At 37.0% G+C, this 18,845-nt stretch overlaps 1 non-coding gene and 1 pseudogene across 1 annotated transcript; both read left to right on the forward strand.

Annotated features, from left to right (window-relative positions):
* Window positions 1-5,227: 5,227 nt before the first annotated feature.
* Window positions 5,228-5,334, forward strand: LOC118344370. The gene has a single exon (XR_004798143.1). It is a non-coding gene; the product is annotated as a small nucleolar RNA R71 (small nucleolar RNA).
* A 2,861-nt stretch (window positions 5,335-8,195) lies between these two features.
* On the forward strand, window positions 8,196-8,476 carry LOC109006596 (annotated as a pseudogene).
* Window positions 8,477-18,845: the final 10,369 nt, after the last annotated feature.

Genomic DNA, 18,845 nt, shown 5'->3' on the forward strand with positions numbered 1-18,845 from the left:
TCCTTGATTCACTTTAAAGGATAAGATACACAGTTGCCTTGATTGTTCTCTCTACATACCGAACCATCCACTTCAATGCATAACTTGGACCAACCAAGTTACACATCTCAACCTTAGCAATACACACATCCCTTCCTCCATCCATGTATAACCTAATTGACACTTCCTCGTAACCTTAACCATGCCTAATACACAACTTTAAGCCAACCCTGAGGCTTAGCTTCGTGTGCTTATGCTTAGGAAAGACTATCCATTACCTATGGTAAATATGTCCGTACATATGTCCAACAAGTTTACACATGTACCTCACCCATTTATCACCTAAGACTAACTACTCACTAAAACGCCCACTTGTGCATATTGCCTTCATATACACCAACATCAACACCCAACTCAAATCCAACCAATGTAACCTTTAACACAACCCGTCCAACCAGTTGGCTTATCCCCGACACTTCCCTCGATCTACATGATGTATAACCATGTCATAGCTACTCCACATCCCATCACTTTACACTGTTCCTCAAACTACATGGCTCATCCCAACCCTTCAAGTGGCATCCTGCCACTCCGCAATTGTTTAGTCATCACATCTGTAACAGTCCGCTAGAAATTCATTAGTGGAATTTCTATTGACTTTAAGAATCTCGTGAAAACCTCTTAAGTTTTTACGAATCGACCAATCGCACAGGTTTTAGTCAGTCAACATAGTCAGTGTTATCACTCACTATGGTGCTAGAAATATGAGTTTAATTATTTGAGATAGTTAGAAGTGTCAGAATGCGTTATGGTCTACGCCATTAGACTCAGTGAATTATTTAGGATTTTATGGTGCAATAGTTTATTTTCATAATTTCGGACGAAACGTTTGTTGAAAATTGTGAAATTATTTTTAGGGGCACTTCGGGGTTGAATTTCGTTAAACAATTTTCACTATAGGTTAATATGAATATTTAGAATTTTTTAGTACTAAGTTTATTATGAATTTTTTTGAGTGAATCGTAACCTCGATAAGCGCACCAAGTGCAGTGTTTTCAAAATCACAGTGTGAAATGTCCAAATTAGGTTGGAGGAGTTTTATTTGGACACTTGGCAAGATCTTAGCCACACATAGTGAATAATATTAGAGATTTGGTACAAAGAGGAACCAATAGATGGATTTGTGAAGGAAGTCAATGTGTGACATCATGTCACCTAAGTAAAACTTTGTTTTATCTGATCAACTAAATTGTGCCAAACCAAAGAGGGTTTCAACCCTAGCAAAACCCTAAATGGTTGGAATCTAATTGAAACCCCAAAAGCTTGGTTGAAACTGAAATCCTAAACGGTTTCCCCAAACCCTAAAGTTGGTCTCCAAACCCTTTTTAACCCGATTTCTAGCATTGTGTTTAATCACTTGATTAAATCACTTCCACATGCTATTAATTAATCAAATCCTTGTTATGACATCATTATCCAACCTTTTAAACCTTGAAAATTTGATTGGACCAAGAAAAATTGGTTTTGGCCTTAATAGCATCTCAAAACCCTAACCAAACCCCCTTTAAACCCCAAATTGAAGCCCACTTGGTGGGGCCCACCAAGGCCCACGAAATTGGCCACCTTGGCAAAGCTTCTTGGAGAAGTTTCCTCCCCCACATGGCAGACCATCCACTGCCATTGGCTGCACCCAATAGTGCCTTGATGTGAAGGAGAAATCCACTCCATCAACCTCCATCTTTCACAGCCGCTGCAGGCAGTCTTTGCCCCTCACTATTCTCCACTTAATGTCACATAGCCACCTCCAATCAAGGTTCATTCCAGCCCACAACCTCCCCCTCCAGAAGTCTAAAGTCGTGCAAGACACACTTCTCTCCATTTTATCACTTCTTTCCCCCGTTCTTAGAGAGTAACCCAAAAGAGCTCTCTCGGGCAGATTTCTGGGTCTTTTTGCGTGGTCATTTATGACCCTTTGTAAGTATTTTTGCACGATAATTCCCCACATAAGTTGTTCGTCTTTGAGTGTAGTTTCCGTAGATATCTTATTAGTCTCATTCCATTCCCATTTGATTGGTAAAAAGTATTTTTCACCATGGAAAGGTCATTCTAGGTGTGAAACTGGAGAGTATGATATGTTTTGGAATTTTTGACCACGCTAGTGGACTTATCTTGGTCCGAAACTTTTATGGAGTGTTTTTAGCATGTGTTTATGAATGTTCATTGAGGTTTTGTTGCATGAATAAAGATTTTGATGATAGATTTTCTTAGAGTTAGAAACTTGAAAACTGGAAGTGGAAAAACAGTTTCTATTTTGTGAAAGTTTGAATATTTCGTGGTTTAATCTTATTCCAAAGGCTTTGATCTTTTTATATGATGATCCTAAGCCTCTTATATACATGTTAGGATGTTATTTCGAAGATATTTAATATTATTTTTAAGGATATGATTTTCTATGCAAGAGGATTTCGGTTTTTTCCTAAGATATGATGTTTGTGGGTTAGATCCATGTTTTATTGAGTTTTACCCATGTGATTTTAAGTTTCATGGCTGGATCTTCTTTAGGACACATTTTTAAACTACGCAATGTTTTAGTTTGAAGATCACATGTGTATAAGCCATGGATCAATAGATTGATCAAAGTTAGCGGAGAGAAAAGTTTCTGTTTTTGACTAAGTTCAAAACCAAAAATTCCAAGTGTTGTTTTGTGATTTTTGGTGGCTTTTCTTTGATGTTTTAAAGTATGGTTGATCTTAGGATGATGTTATGAATATGTTAGTAGTAAGATTTTATTTTTTGGAATTCTTAGAGATGTTTTTATTAAGGTCAAAACTTGTGATTTAAGGGTATACTTTTTGTTAAAAATTTGGGTCTTTTTACAAAAAGTTTGGTGTTGATGATTAGCTTTTCTTAATGGATATTTTAAGTGTATTTTTTAAACTTAGGATAGTAAGATCCTTGTTACAAAATTTTGGTTTAATCATGTATTTTGAAGATGAAAGAAATTACAACCAAAATCAAGAGAAATGGTCTATGAATGTTTCGGCCATTGTGAGTTTTCCATAATTGTGATTGGTTTTAAATTGTTCTGAGTTGTTATGTGAATCTAGGACAAAATTTACATGAGGAATGTACATTTTGGTAATTTTTGGAGTTAGGATGTGAAATCCTTAAGTTAGGGGTAAAATAGTAATTTTTGCACACATAGAGGGTAAAATGATAATTTTAATCTAAGTTGTCTCTTTTCACATTTATAATTGTTAGTAATTAAAGTTCTAACTTTTAGAATATCCTCTTACAGTTCCTCGTGTTTTGCACTTATTCTCGTAGAACACGACGATCGAGGTAAGTTAGCTTTTAACTTACTATCAGTTTAATGTGTATGAGTGATAAGTAAGGGAACTAAATTGTATGTATGCATGTTATCATATGTGCCATGCCAAGTCATTACATATTTATCTGTTACACAGAATTTATTCTATCATGAATTATTCATCTCTTATACAAGATATTTTGTCACGTATTCCTATACATTACAAGTATGTCATGTTAAGTTAAGTATGTCATCCGTTACATGTATTTCATGTCACGTAATATTCGCTGTCACATGTTACACCATGTTAAGAAATGTTGGCTGTTATATGGTATGCCATGTTACGAAATGTTGCATGTTATATGTATGCCATGTTATGAAATGTACTCTGTTACATTTATGTCTTGAAGTATGTCATGTCTGTCATCTTACGTTCATGTCACGTTATGCTACATCAGGACTTCTTTCTTTTATGTCACGTTTATGTTACGTCACGTTACGAAATGTCATGTATGCTAGTTAGGTTATTCATGTCAATCACGACCGTAAGTGCTAGAATGGGGTAATATCTTAGTAGAACTCTTTTGTTCACGCTGGAGTGTCTAAATAGGTGTGAAATTCTCTGGGTTGACGAAGTACAGTCAACAGGTTGCGAATGGGGCCTAATTAGCTGGTCACCGGAGCGAGCCAGGCACTGACGCCGATGGTGCCACACATTATGTTACGTGTGTTCACAACAAGTGTGGCACAAACAAATAAGCCATAGGGCCGCAACAACTGTAGAGCATGAAGTATGGGGCCACAACAACTGTGGAGCATACACTACGTGAGACACAGCAATTGTGACACGTAGAATACGTGGGGCCACAACAACTGTGGAGTACGTATTAATGCACTCACAGCTGGCATAGAAACCTGTGATGTGATGCGGTAATTGGCAGGGACACACGGCTCAAGGGGACCTGTGTAGCACCCATATGGTCACTTTAATGATTAAGTTTATTGAATAAGATTTCAAGTTCATGTATTTCACGTTCAAGTCATGTTTCAAGTTCACGTTATGTTATGTTCAAGTTTACGTTCACGCAATCATGGTAATCCCATGAGACAAGAATATGTTTCAAGTTCATGTTTACGTTATGTTCACGTTTACATTATGTTCTAACTTCACATTTATGTTATGTCATGCTCAAGTTCATGTTCAAATTATGCATGTTCACGTTCATGTTATATTTCAAGTTTACGTTCATGCTATGTTTCAAGTCCATGTTATGTTTCAAGTCACGTTCATGCTAAGCTTCAGTTTCAGTTTAAGTTTAAGTTATGCCAATTATGTTATGTTGTATGTCAAGTTATGCTATGATTACTTATGATTTGATTATGCATTCATACTTTTACTGCCATGCATGCATCATTAACCTGTGTGGAAGTTTTCTGTTAACTTGCTGAGATTTGTAATCAAATCTCAGATTACTCCCCGAATGGTAGATTTTGTTATAAGATCTGAAGGAGAACCGGGAATCAATCAACTGGAAACAGTTGACTAAGTGACGGTGCGACGTAGATGGTAGTACAGTAGTTACCTCAGATTACTACTTGTATTTGTGGAGTTCAATCTCCAGCACTCTTTTGATTACAACATTATGGACTATTATTGTGATCTTAGTTGTTTAGTATGTCGTTAAGTATGGAGTATGTTTTAAGTATTTGAGATATTTTAGTTTGGTGCATAGTATTGCTAAAGAAAAAAATTATCCGCTGCGAATATTGCATAATGTTATATGCATGTTAGAAATATTGCATCTTATATGTCATGAACGGGAGCAGGTAACCTTGTGTTGCATGTCTCGACGCTTCAAATGTCCGTCCGATCCCAAGCGGAATTTGGGGGCGTCACACCAGACCATTCTAAATGTCTGTACTTGAAGCCAGGCAGGGAGGTCATGATGTGGGCACTTGCGCAATAAATCCTTGTATCTCTCTCATGCCTCATCTAATGATTCACCCTGAAATTGGGTGAAGGTAGTGATATCATTCCTTAATTTCGCTGCCTTGGCTGGAGGGAAATACTTTGCTAAAAAGATTTGTGCCAACTTCTCCCAGGTGGTGATGATGCCGAGCGGCAAAGAATTCAGCCAAGCTTTTGCTTTTTCCCTAAGCAAAAAAGGAAAAAGTCTCAATTCGATCACATCATCTATCACTCTGTTGTGTTTAAAATATCACAAAGGAAATTTGCAATATGGACGTTAGAATCCTCTTGTGACAGCCCCCCAAACTGGATGGTTTGTTTGATCATTTGAATGATGACCAGCGTGATCTTAAAGTTTTTGGCTTGTATAGTTGGTCGCCACATACTGGACTTCGCCCCATTGACGTAGGGCATCGCATAGTCTCTTAACGTCTTGTGCTCCTGGTCGGCCATATTAACTTTACAGGTGGCAACCTCTTCATTTTTCTCTTTATTGATCCGACATAAGGTCCTTTCAATCTCGGTGTTGAAAGACATTTGCTCTAACGATTTAGATCGACGCATGCACTTCTGATTCTTGAAAGAAAAAGATCAAATTAATTCTTTATTTTGTTATATAAATAAAATAAAATAAAATTTAACTGGTATCAATATCAATAATAAAGAACTATTCCTCGGCAATGGAGCTAAAAACTTGTTTGCATAAAAATATATCTGCAAGTGCACATAATCGTAACAAGTAGTAAAGTGTTTTAAAGAAAACAATTATCGAACCCATAGGGAATAATTATGCTATTGAGTACTGAAATTGACTAAATTAATTACTATTTGGAAAACCAAAATTTGAAGAATGGTTTTTCTCAATTAAACTGAAGAAAAGAATATTAAAATTAAGATTTTAAAAATAATAAGAATATATTTAGAGCGTTTGACTTTACCTAGCAAAGCCCACATAGATTATTCTTCCTTGTTATAGAATCTCAATTATCTAAAATTGATGATAAAAATCCCTTAATTATTCAATATTCTCTCTCGAACAATACCAAAAATATCTCAAACTAATAACTTCATATCTCTATGTGAATTTAACTAATTAGAAACTCATTAAGTTCTTTGGATTTTTCTTGAAAATCATACTAGTCGCAGTAAAGAATCTTTCTTTTCACTCAACTAATGGTGTTTAATTCTAGAGTTTTAATCACAAATCACCTCTCGGTCGCATTGCAGTCTAAAAAATCGAACAATAGTTAGCTAGAAAAGTGTAAGCATTAAGAATAAGGAATAAACACTCAATCATGGAAATATTAAAAATAAAATAACTTAGAATATAAACTCTGTGTTCAATGCTAGGCTATGTCAAAGCTGTAGAAAATAGAATTAGTTCATAATGAAATTAAAAAGAAAATGAATAAAGCCGGTGTTCTTTGTTAAGTCGGTTGATGAAGCATTCGGCTCTCGCCTCTGCCTTCCAGTTCCGCCTTCTCAAAATAACACTTGAGAAATAAATTCTGAAACTCTAAACTCAGACTCTAAAACTCAGATTCTCGACTCTAATTCATAACTCCCCTTTCATCCCACAAGATGGGATTAAATAGGTGTCCAAACTCAAACGCGGAAACAAGATAACTACGGCAACCATCTCGCCTAAGAATCTGGAACATAGTTTTCAAAAATAGATGTTAACATAAAAGAAAATTATCCCATGAATAATGAGATTATCTAAAATGGAAGATTCAGTGATATGCAGATTGAATTGCGGAACTCGGATTCGGTGGTCAGCTGTAGATTAATCCCGATCGGGAGGAATTATCCCATCGAATAGTTTCCTTGTTCGATGAATATAACTGGCGTGGAGGTCACAAGTGAATGGGTGTGGAGGTTACAAATGAACGGGCGTGGAGGCCACAATAACCACACAACCCTCACCTCGCCTACCGAGTGGAAAGACTCCCGACCGGGATGAAAAACTCATCTCGCCTTTTCTAGTTGTTGTCCACGATTTCGTTTAGGTTAGCCTTTTAAGTTGGTCGTTTAGACTAGTGCCCAAACCAGACCGCCTGGAGCCTTGTCGCCATGTTTTCGTGCCTTCTGGTCGTGTCTTCTGGTCGTGTGTCTCCTCGACTACCGAGAGATAAGTCTTCTCACCTTTAGGCAAGAGAAATCTCTTTACAGCCCATGGGACAAGGCTCCTCGCCCAAATTTCATCGGCTCTCTTCAGATCTTGCTGCCTTTCATCGGTCTGGATCCGTAGTCTCCTCTTTTATACCCAAAATGCTCTCCTTTTGCTCTAAATCTTCACATTCCTTCAAAGAAAATAAATAAAAATATGTAGAAATAAAATAAAATCAACAATGTTGAAGGGAAAATGACACTTTTCATAAATAAAAGGGTGATAAAAATCACAAAAAAATAGCACTTATCTAATGAGTTTAGCTGGAGGGAAGAGAGAGAAAGGGGACTGGAAAAGATTCTTCTAGGAAGCAGCCGTTGTGGCAGTGCACACATTACACACCTACATGGTTGCTGTTTTTTTTAAAAAAACAAAATGAGAATTTTGATTCTCAACTGATTTTCTCTTCCCCCTTCAAATTTCAAAGCCCCATTTAAATTTTAGAGCCCTGCAAAATACCTCCTCCCTCGTCCGTGTTGCGTCAGCTTCAGCTTCCTCTGCCCAGTACCTCCAGCCCCATTTAAATTTTAGAGCCCTGCAAAATACCTCCTCCCTCGTCCGTGTTGCGTCAGCTTCAGCTTCCTCTGCCCAGTACCTCCCGGTGATGCCGTCTCTCTGTCTAACGACACCGATCTACACTACACTGTCTGCCCATCACCACCACTCCCTAAAAGGCTTGGTTCTTTCTCTCTCCTAGGGCTAGGGTTTCACACTCTCTCTATCTCTCTCTGAGGCTTGGTTCTTATTTTTTGTCCCTCAAAGATTCAATGGCGCAGCAGGAGGTCCATAACGGAGGAGCCGCTAAGGGAGCTGTCACTGACGCCTTGGTTTTCACTGCGGTAAAGCTGCAGCTACTTGTGGAGGTTCCCAAGGCAAGCGACGCCATTCAATTCTACAATGCTGCGTTGGCATTGAGGAGCTCGGCCGTACTATGCACCTCAAGCGCAAAGCTGATCAAGAGCTCCCTCTCATTCTCTCTGCTCATTTGAAGCTTGGTGGCTCCACCTCTCTTGTCTCTGATTTCGCTGATGACTTTGCTTCTCTGTAAGCCTCTCTCTCTCTCTTGTTCTCGCTACGTATATACTTTTTCTGAGCATTCTTGTTTGTGCATGTAGAGTGTCACTTTCCTTTGGATTTGTAGGCCTCAAAGACAGTTTTTTGCATTTTAATGGATCTCATGCAATTCTGTGTTAGCCTTTTACGATTTTTACTTCAAAATATACTTGATTTCTCTGGTTTTAGATAGTCGTTCATATTCATGGCTCCTTATTCCATATGTTTTTCGCGTCTTTTCTCTAGTACCTTCAAATGTATAAACCAAGATTTTTCACTTTTATGTGGTTATATGCTTGAGTTTTATAGGATTTGAGAAATTTTATCAGCCATGGTTTTTTTTTCGATGAATTTATTGTACAGATTTTGAGATTTATCGATCCTAAGATGATTTTTTCCTTCCTTTTGGGTTTCATTGCTTCTAATTGGGATTTCACTATCATTTGAAGGTTTCACTTGGCGAAATAGGAGAAATACTACTCCATAGTTATCAATAGTTTGATCTAATCCTCAGTTTAGCTCTCTCTCTGTCTCTCTCACATATGACAACAAGCACTTTGAGGCCCTAATTGTTTATTGTTGAAGCATTTTAGAGAATAAAGTTGTTTAATGTGATTTTACTTGCGTTATTAGATTGATAAAAATAAGAAAATTGGTTTGTGACAATGATCTTGCTGCTTTCTGACTTGTTTATCAAATATGTAATTTATTGGAGTTTTTTTTTTTCAAACTCTCACCTTTGATCTTTCTTATCTTTTATATGTTTTTGTCCCTTTGTCATGTGTGTTGTCTGTTTTCGGTCCTCGATGTATGTTTAAGTCCGTTTGCTTTCTTTATGAATCTGTTAGACCTTTTATTTTGAAGTTTTTGCTCCTGTATGGTCTATCTATGGTCTAGCTTTGGCATGGTTTCTACATTAGTGATTGCAATTTCAATAAAAGACATTGCATCATTTAATGTATTATTTACTGAGAAAATCCTGAATTCTTTAGAGGACATCCCATTTAACTACTCTTGCTCAATGTATTTAATTTCAATGGGAATCTCAAAAGTTATTATCTTTATTTGGTTGTGTTAATATTGTGAATAATTGTTCCTATGCTCTAGTCTTTCTGAAATTGACTGCCTAGTCTTTCTTTCATCATTATTTTCTTGCATTCGGAAGTATAACACTAGAGCATGGATTAATATCTCGTTATTTTCTGTCCAATATTTAATCAATTAGTTGATTGTGATTGTTGTTTCTATTTCTTTTTGTTTATGAGATCTAAGCTTCAACTCCCCTTGTGACGCCCCCAAATTCCGCTTGGGATCGGACGGACATTTGAAGCGTCGAGACATGCAACACAAGGTTACCTGCCCCCGTTCATGACATATAAGATGCAATATTCCTAACATGCATATAGCATTATGCAATATTCGCAGAGGATAATTTTTTTCTTTAGCAATACTATGCACCAAACCAAAATATCCCAAATATTTAAAACATATTTCATACATAATAACGTACTAAACAACTGAGATCACAACACTAGTCTAAAATGGTTGTGGTCAAAAGAGTGTTGGAGATTGAACTCCAGAAATACAAGTAGTAATCTAGGTAACTATTGTACCACCATCTACGTCACACCATTGTTTAGTCGATCATTTCCAGTTGGTCGATTCTCGATTCTCCTTCAGATCCTGTAACAAAATCTACCATTCGGGGGGAATGGTAGTTGGGACTACCACAATGGGATTTGATTACAAATCTCAGCAAGTTAACAGGAAACTTCCACACAAGTTAATTATGCATGCATGGCAGTAAAAGCATGAATGCATAATCAAATCATAAGTAATCATAGCATAACTTAACATACAACATAACATAACTGGCATAACTTAAACTAAAACTGAAGGTTAGCATGAACGTGACTTGAAACATAACATGGACTTGAAACATAGCATGAACATGAACTTGAAACATAACATGGACTTGAAACATAACATAGACTTGAAACATAGCATGAACGTGAACTTGAAACATAACATGGACTTGAAACATAACATGAACCTGAGTATGACATAACATAAATGCGAACTTGGAACATAACGTAAACATGAACATAACATAACATGAACTTGAAACATATTCTTGTCTCATGGGATTACCATGATTACGTGAACGTAAACTTGAACATAACATAACGTGAAACATGACTTGAACTTGGAATCTTATCCAATAGACTTAATCATTAACGTGACCATATGGGTGCTACACAGGTCCCCTTGAGCCGTGTGTCCCTGCCGATTACCGCATCACATCACAGGTGTCTATACCAGCTGTGAGTACGTTAATACGTACTCCACAGTTGTTGTGGCCCCACGTATTCTACGTGTCACAATTGCTGTGTCTCAAGTAATGTATGCTCCACAGTTGTTGTGGCCCCATACTTTATGCTCCACAGTTGTTGTGGCCACATGACTTATCTGTTTGTGCCACACTTGCTGTGGACACACGTAACATAATGTGTGGCACCATCGGCATTAGTGCCTGGCGCGCTCCGGTGACCAGCTAATTAGGCCCCATGTGGCAACTTGTTGACCGTACTTCGTCAACCCAGGGAATTTCACACCTATTTAGCCACTCCAGCGTGAACAAAGGAGTTCTACTAGGATATTACCCCATCCTAGCGCTTAGGGTCGTGATTGACATGAATGACTTAACTGGCAGACATGACATTTTGTAACGTGACGTAACATGAACGTGACATAAAAGACAGAAATCATGACGTAGCGTAACGTGAAATGAACGTAAGACGACAAACATGACATACTTTGAAACATAAATGTAACAAACAACATTTCATAACATGGCATGCATGTAACAGGCAACATTTCGTAACATAGCATACGATGTAACAGACAATATTTCTTAACATGGCGTAACATGTGACAGTGAATATTACGTGACATGAAATACATGTAACAGATGGCATACTTAACTTAACATGACATACTTGCAATGTACAGCAATACGTGACAGAATATCTTGTGTAACATATGAATAATTCATGACAGAATAAATTCTGTATAACAGATAAATATGTACTGACTTGGCATGGCACATATGATAACATGTATATATACAATTTAGTTCCCTTACTTATCACTCATACACATTAAACTGATAGTAAATTAAAAGCTAACTTACCTCGATCTTCGCGCTTCGAGACAAAACTCAAGTGCGATCACGGGAAACTGAAAGTAGTGTTTTCTAAAAATTAGAACTTAATCACTAACAATTAAGAATATGGAAAAATATCAACTTAGAGTAAAATTACCATTTTACCCTCTACATGTGGGAAAATGATCATTTTACTCATAACTTAAGGATTTTCCATCCTAACTCCAAAAATCACCAAAATTTACATACCTTATGTAAATTTTATCCTAAGCTCAAATATCAATTCAGAAAAATTTAAAACTAAACACAACCATCAAAACTCTATATGGCCGAAACTTACAAGGCTATTTCCTTTGCTTTTTGTTGTAATTCTTTCAAATCTCAAAACTCATGATTAAACCAAAATTTTTCTTCTACTACACTCATAACATATTCTTAAGAATAATCATGTTTTGAATCATGAACAAAAGTCATCAAAATCACTAAAACCATACTTGAACTTTTTGGTTTCTCTTCTAAGTTCAAAACAGAATTTTGTTTCTAACTTATTTTGATCAACCTCTTGATCCATGACTTATAAAGAAGTGATCTTCAAACCAAAACATCACATGGTTCAAAAAGGTGTCCTAAAACAGATCCAAGCTTCAAACTCAAGATCACATGGGTAAACATCAACCAAAACATAAATTTAGCCAAGAACATGATCACTTTGGCCTAACCGAATATCTCATTGCATAAAATTTCATATCTTCGAAAATAACATCAAATATCTTCAAAATAACCTTCTAACATGTATATAAGAGGCTTAGGATCCTCCAATAAAAATATCAAAGCCATTGGAATAAGATTAAACCATAAAAGATTTAAACTTTCTCAAAACAGAAATTGTTTTGCCTCTTCCAGTTTCTAAGTTTCTAGACCTAAGAAAATATTTCACCAAAACTTTTAATCATGCAAAAAATCCTCAACCAATAATCATATACACATGTTAACAGTACTCCATAAAAATTTTGGACCAAGATCTATTCATTAGCTTGGTCAAAAACTCCAAAATATAACACACTCTCCAGTTTATCGCCCAGAATGACCTTTCTGGGGTCTAAACAACTTTTTACCAATCAAATGATCTCCAAATGGAACAAATAAGATATACACGTAAACTAGACTACAAGATAAACAACTTTCATGAAGGAAACATTGCGAGGAAACACTTACAAAAGCTTCGAAACAGGCATTCAAAAGAGGTAAGAAAAACTGTCCGAGAGTGTCTTTTGTGTTTTATGAAGGAAAAGTGTAAAGGAGAGCTGCTTTTCATGGGAAGTGGACTGGAGAGCTTCTTACGCAAGCTATGTAAAGTGATAGGACTGAAGGAATGGTTGAGTGTTGGCCTTTTCTTCTCATAAAAATCAGACCAAGATCTTTTCTCAAGGTGGAGTGTGAGAGTGAAAGAGTGAGGTGGCCCTTTAGGTTTGTCTTTCAAGAACCTTCTAGGCCCTTCTTGTAAAGATCTGGCCAGACAAGTGGGGGTACAAAACTTAGCCATGAAGCAATCCTATGGTGACCAAATTCGTGGGCCTTAATGGGCCTAAACCGAATGGGCCTAAAATTTGGAGTTTAAAGAGGGTTTGGGTTGCTATCAAGCCCAAATCCAATATCACTTGGTCCAATCAATTTTTCAAGGTTAGCAAGGTTGGATAATGATGTTCAAACACAAATTTGAAGGATTAATAGCATGTGAAAGTGATTTAATCAAGTGATTAAACACAATGCTAGAAATCGGATTAGAAAGGGTTTAGAGGCCAACTTTAGGGTTTGGGGAAACCGTTTAGGGTTTCGGTTTCAGCCAAGCTTTTGGGCTTTCAATTGGATTCCCACCATTTAGGGTTTCACTAGGATTGAAACCTTTTTTGGTCTGCCACCATTTGGCTGAGTAGGTGAAACAAAGTTTTGCTTAAGTGACATGATCTCACACCTTGATTCCTTCAAATCCAACAAATGTTCATCATGGTGCCAAGTGTCTAATATTATTCACTAAGTGTGGCTAAGATCTTGCCCAGTTTTCAAATAAAACTTCTCTAATCTAATTTGGACATTTCACACTGTGATTTTGAAACACTGCAATTGGTGCGCTTACCGAGATTACTATTCACTCCGAAAAAGTGAATCATAAACTTAACACTAAAAATTCCTAAATATTCATATTAACCTGTAATGAAAATATTATACCGAAATTCAACCTCGAAGTGCCCCTAAAAAATAATTTCACAATTTCCAACAGACGTTTCGTCTGGAATTATGAAAATAGGATATTGCGCCATAAAATTCTAAATAATCCACTGAGTCTAATGGCGTAGACCATAATGCATTCTGACACTTCTAACCACCTCAAATAAATAAAACTCATATTTCTAGCAGCATAGTGAGTGATAACACTGACTATGTTGACAGACTAAAACCTATGCGATTGGTCGACTCGTAAAAACTTATGGGGTTTTCACGAGATTTCTAAAGTCAATAGAAATTCCACCAATGAATTTTTTGCGGGCTGTTACACCCCTCTCTTCACTTGGCACCTCAAATGATCTTGTGTATAGTTTGTTTAGAGAAATCTTGTTTTGGTTTAATTATTTTTGCACAAAGTATGGCTTTATTCTTGTGATCATTCCCATGGATGATTTTAGCTATTAAGTTATGTTGGAGTTGATCATTACATAGAAGAACTGGACCATTGATTCATTCTTCATTATTCTTTATTCTTTATGTAATACTAAACCAGTCATATGATCAAGAAATCTTGTTTGTATTTCTTTTGGTTCTTAGATCTAAGCTTCATTGCCCCTCTATTCACTTGGCGCCTAATATGATCATTTGTGACTAGTTTGTTAAGGGAAATCCCATTTTGATTTAATTAATTTCTACTGCAAGTATGGCTTTATTCTTGTGCTTGCGAAGGTGTTTATTGCATTGTCTTGGAGTTGGTCTTCCAAGTCTCTTCAGGTAACCAAAGAGGCGGTTGAGCTTTGTAGCTCTAGTGAACCATGCAGGCCTGAAGCTCACTGCATCACACTTGATCACTGTGCCTGCAAACTTTTCCTTTTCACTCCCTTTCACTTTCTTATGGTTGTTTCTAAATGAAGTTGAAAAATAACTGTAACCCCCCTTCTCGTAGGCTATGGAGTGTCATGTATTTTTCATAAAATAAACCCGGCAAGAGATATCATATTTAATAACATGAAATTATTATTTATTTCATTAAAAGATTTATCTAATAAAATGTCTTCAAAAAACTTAAATGAATAAACTGAATAAATTTATGTCATAAAATAGATTTTATTCTTGAAATTCTGAAACTAAATCAACCGCTCCTTTTAATCCCGGCCTGTCTGCTCGTAATCATCATCATTACCTGGGTCGTTAAAAACATAAAAACAAACTAGAAGGGTTAGACTGAGAACTGAAAGTTATAGGGAGAGGGAGAAGGGTGGCGACGGAGAAAAGCTTATCGAGAAAAATAGAGGAGGTGAGAGTGGCAAACGAAAGTGGGCTTATTAGAGAAGAGAGGGCTCAACGGGGCTGAGCTAGCTGGCTATTTCTGTGGCGGTGGAGAGGTGGTCTGCTGCGGTGGCTGCTGGTTGTTGGGAGGGAGGCTGCGGTTGTTGCTGGAGAACAAGGCTCACGATTGGCAGCTTGCAGGGGATTTGTTACGAGGCTTAAAAGGTTTTTGTTATTATAACAGAGGCTTCATGGGTTTTTATAGAGGGAAAAGGAATGTTTGATGATAGGATTTCAGAGTTGGCTTCCCATTAGGATGATCAACTAGGAGGTAAAAACAAAGATGAGATTTGGATTATCCAATCAAGAGATAAGAATGAGGCTTATGGGTGGAGATAGGGAGAAATAAGATTCAAATTCAAAACAAAACTCTAATGGCTATTGCAAAAATTGAGTCATAATAAAATACTAATAATAAAATGATAATTATCTTATTAAAATGAACAATGTACGATATGATGATGATGATGATAATAATAATAATAATAATAATAATAATAATAATAATAGAATATTTATAGTTATATGAAAAAATACCTAAAACTTTTCTTATGATCTAATCTTAGGATTCGGGTTGTTACAATAACCCCCTGATGTACAGGTTAGGGCTATACAATGGGTGGCTACAACTCTAACTATGGTGTTGGAATGACAGAGGATTCACTCAAGATGTTACTCTTTTTGCAAAGATTTTGATTGAATCTCAAAATATCCATTCATGTTATGTATTTAGATAGCCACAGTATTTGTATAACTAGAATGATCCTAAAGTGATGGGTCAAAATATCCATTCATGTTATGTATTTAGATAGCCACAATATTTGTATAACCAGAATGATCCTAAAGTTATGGGAATCTGCTCTTGTACTTGATGGCATTTATTTCATGAATATGTGGTTAATTTCAAAAGATGCACTCATGTGGTTAATTTCAATGGAATATCAAGGTAATTTGAGCTTCATCCATTGTTGAGTATGATTATGGGCATATGAGTTTTTTGGTTTCTTGTTGAGTAATGAATTTTTAGTTGTTTTTACTTTTAGGTTAGTAGTGGAGGTCAATAATGCTCCTTCATGATGTAGATGGTTTTTGAATGGAAACAACTTGTGCACATGATTTGATGAAACCCATGTATGTAAATTGTATGATATTAAATTAACATGTGTAATGAAAATAGCTTGTGCACATGGTTTGATCTTGCTTGTGTATGTTAATTGTACCCGTCCAAGTCTAATGTCGTTGGAAGTACCCCAACAAAGAATCAAGAAGTCTAAATACCTGCAAATTGCCATTATATTCATAACCTATCCAAGTTCAAGGACTTGGTTTTCCAGAGTCTAAAACAGAGCACGATCATGTGCTAAACTAGCCAACATTACTAATAATCACAACAAATTAGTTGACTAGCATAAGTGAATCTTTACAAATTAGAATAAGCCAAACATATCTGGGAATATAAGCTAAGCACAACAGCTACCCATTTTCACTTTTGAAATGCCTTCGTGCTTCTTCACTTTTGATCTCCCCATTTTCTTTCCAACAAAGATTCCTAGCTTCATGGCTGTAAATAATGCTCATGTTATTAGAAGTGGTCTCATTGCCCAGTGAAAATCCTCCAAAACTTGGGGGGTATGCTAGCTGAAAACCCTAGGGGCAAACTTGTCCTTGATATAAAAGTCTCATCCCAAAAGTCTTCTAGAAACTTGGTGCATGCTTGACACATGATAAAACCTAACAAAATTCGAAATCCCAAAGGCCTCCCTTCAGTTTCCTATGCAAAACTTCTAGAAAGTCACCATTTCACTTCCCTAGGCTCCCCTTTCCAAGAAACCTACCTTGGAACTTGAATTCTGGACAAAAAGCAATAGGCTAGGCATGTAAGCCCATCTTGATGCTTTCCTACACCTCTCTTTTCCCCTTAGTCTACTTTCAAGAGTAGGTTCAAAGTATAACATTCTTGGGTCACATAACACTTCTAAGGTAAACTAGAGCCACTCTTCTCTTGGGCTTAAGTCACTACATCAAAGGCTTCTAAGGCCTTTCAAAGTAACTAAGGCTCCTAAAATACCATGGAAACCTAGAACAATCTAAGGGTCAAGCCTAGACAAAAACTCGGGCCATCATAATAACCCATGACTTTGGTCAAGTGGAAGTTATCATCCTTAAGAAGAGAGAGCTTTTGGATCATGATTTGGCAAAATGACTTCCAGCATTGCTGACTTTTAAAGCAATGTAAATTTTTGTGAAAATAGGTTGCCAAGAGGCCAATAGTCGGATGACAAGTGGCATTAAGAAGACTTGTCACCTTAAAGGGCTTGGTATTTGGTCCATAGCAAGCCATGGAAGTTAGATGGATTTGAAGAAGGCCTAAGAATTTGTTAAAGTAAGGGTCCACACTTGATAAGATAAAGAGGCTAAAGATATGTCCAAGACAAGCCCCAATGTGAGGCCTAAGGCTAAGGCCCAACTAGTAAGCTATTTAGGCTGAAGGAAAGGCCCAACTAAAATTGAATGTGACGACCAAGGTTTTTGATAAGTTTTTTATGCATTTTATTATGTGTTGTTAATTTGGGCCAAGAGAGGAGGAATAGTCCATTGAGGAATTTGGTTGGAATAGAAAGGCCTTGAGGAAGGCCCAAGACCAAGTAGAATTTGACCTTGTAGTAAAAATAGGGTTTGGAGCCCATGGAGTTAGGGGCTACATGCCTACCTGGGTTCCTAGAAAGAATTTTGTAAGAGAATCCCTTGGGGTGGTAGGCTAGGGCAAGGGTTTTAGTGCATTTTGCCACCCTTGTGACCAATCACACAATGTCCAAAACACTGGTGGAAGAAAAAACTCTTTGGGAAGAGATGGAGATTTCGGCCACCATGCACATACTCATACTCCTCACATGCCACTTAGCACACATGCACACATGTAAGAGATTGAGGAAGATCTTAACTTGATGAAAGACCATATTGCCTCAAGATTCATTGAACGAAGACATGAGATGAAGGGCAAAAGTGGAATGGGGTTTCGGTTTTGAGGAAGGAGGCACCACTTGTCCAAAAGTTCTATTGTGTTTCCAAATGATGGGGAAAAGAAAGAGACCTTAGGATGAGGTGCCACTTGGCATCCATGCAAATGAGCTAGGCTTGTGCAAGAAGCCTTTTTGTGTCTATAAAAAGGGGAGGGTGCCGAAAAACATAATCTTTTAGTCACTTGGAGGGTTTTTCTTGTAAAGTTTCGGCCACCACCTTTCTCTCCACTTTCCATCACTTTCTCACCATACAAACACCCTTCACATTACTCTTTTCTCACCCAAACATCATTTTGAGGGCAAGCAAGGCTAGTAGATACTTCTAAGGAGAGAACCATGAAGGTATGAAGCCAAAACCACCATTCCATTTCACACACACACGGCCTTGAGAGGCAAGTTTTGGTTCTTAGCAGGTTCATCATGAACTCATGCTTTCACACACACATTTGAGCTAGAACAAGTTAGCTCATGTTTTGAGAAGTTTTCTACATGAACTCACACCTATATACGCACGATTTTAGGGTTTGTTTTAGACTAGGGTTTTAGTTCATGCAAGTTTTGGACTTGAGGAATGGAGGCCCATACTATTGGAAGCTTTTTCCTTAAACTAAATGACATGAGATTAC

The sequence above is a fragment of the Juglans regia genome, chromosome 13 (genome assembly GCF_001411555.2).
Source record: "Juglans regia cultivar Chandler chromosome 13, Walnut 2.0, whole genome shotgun sequence".
Lineage (NCBI taxonomy): Eukaryota > Viridiplantae > Streptophyta > Magnoliopsida > Fagales > Juglandaceae > Juglans > Juglans regia.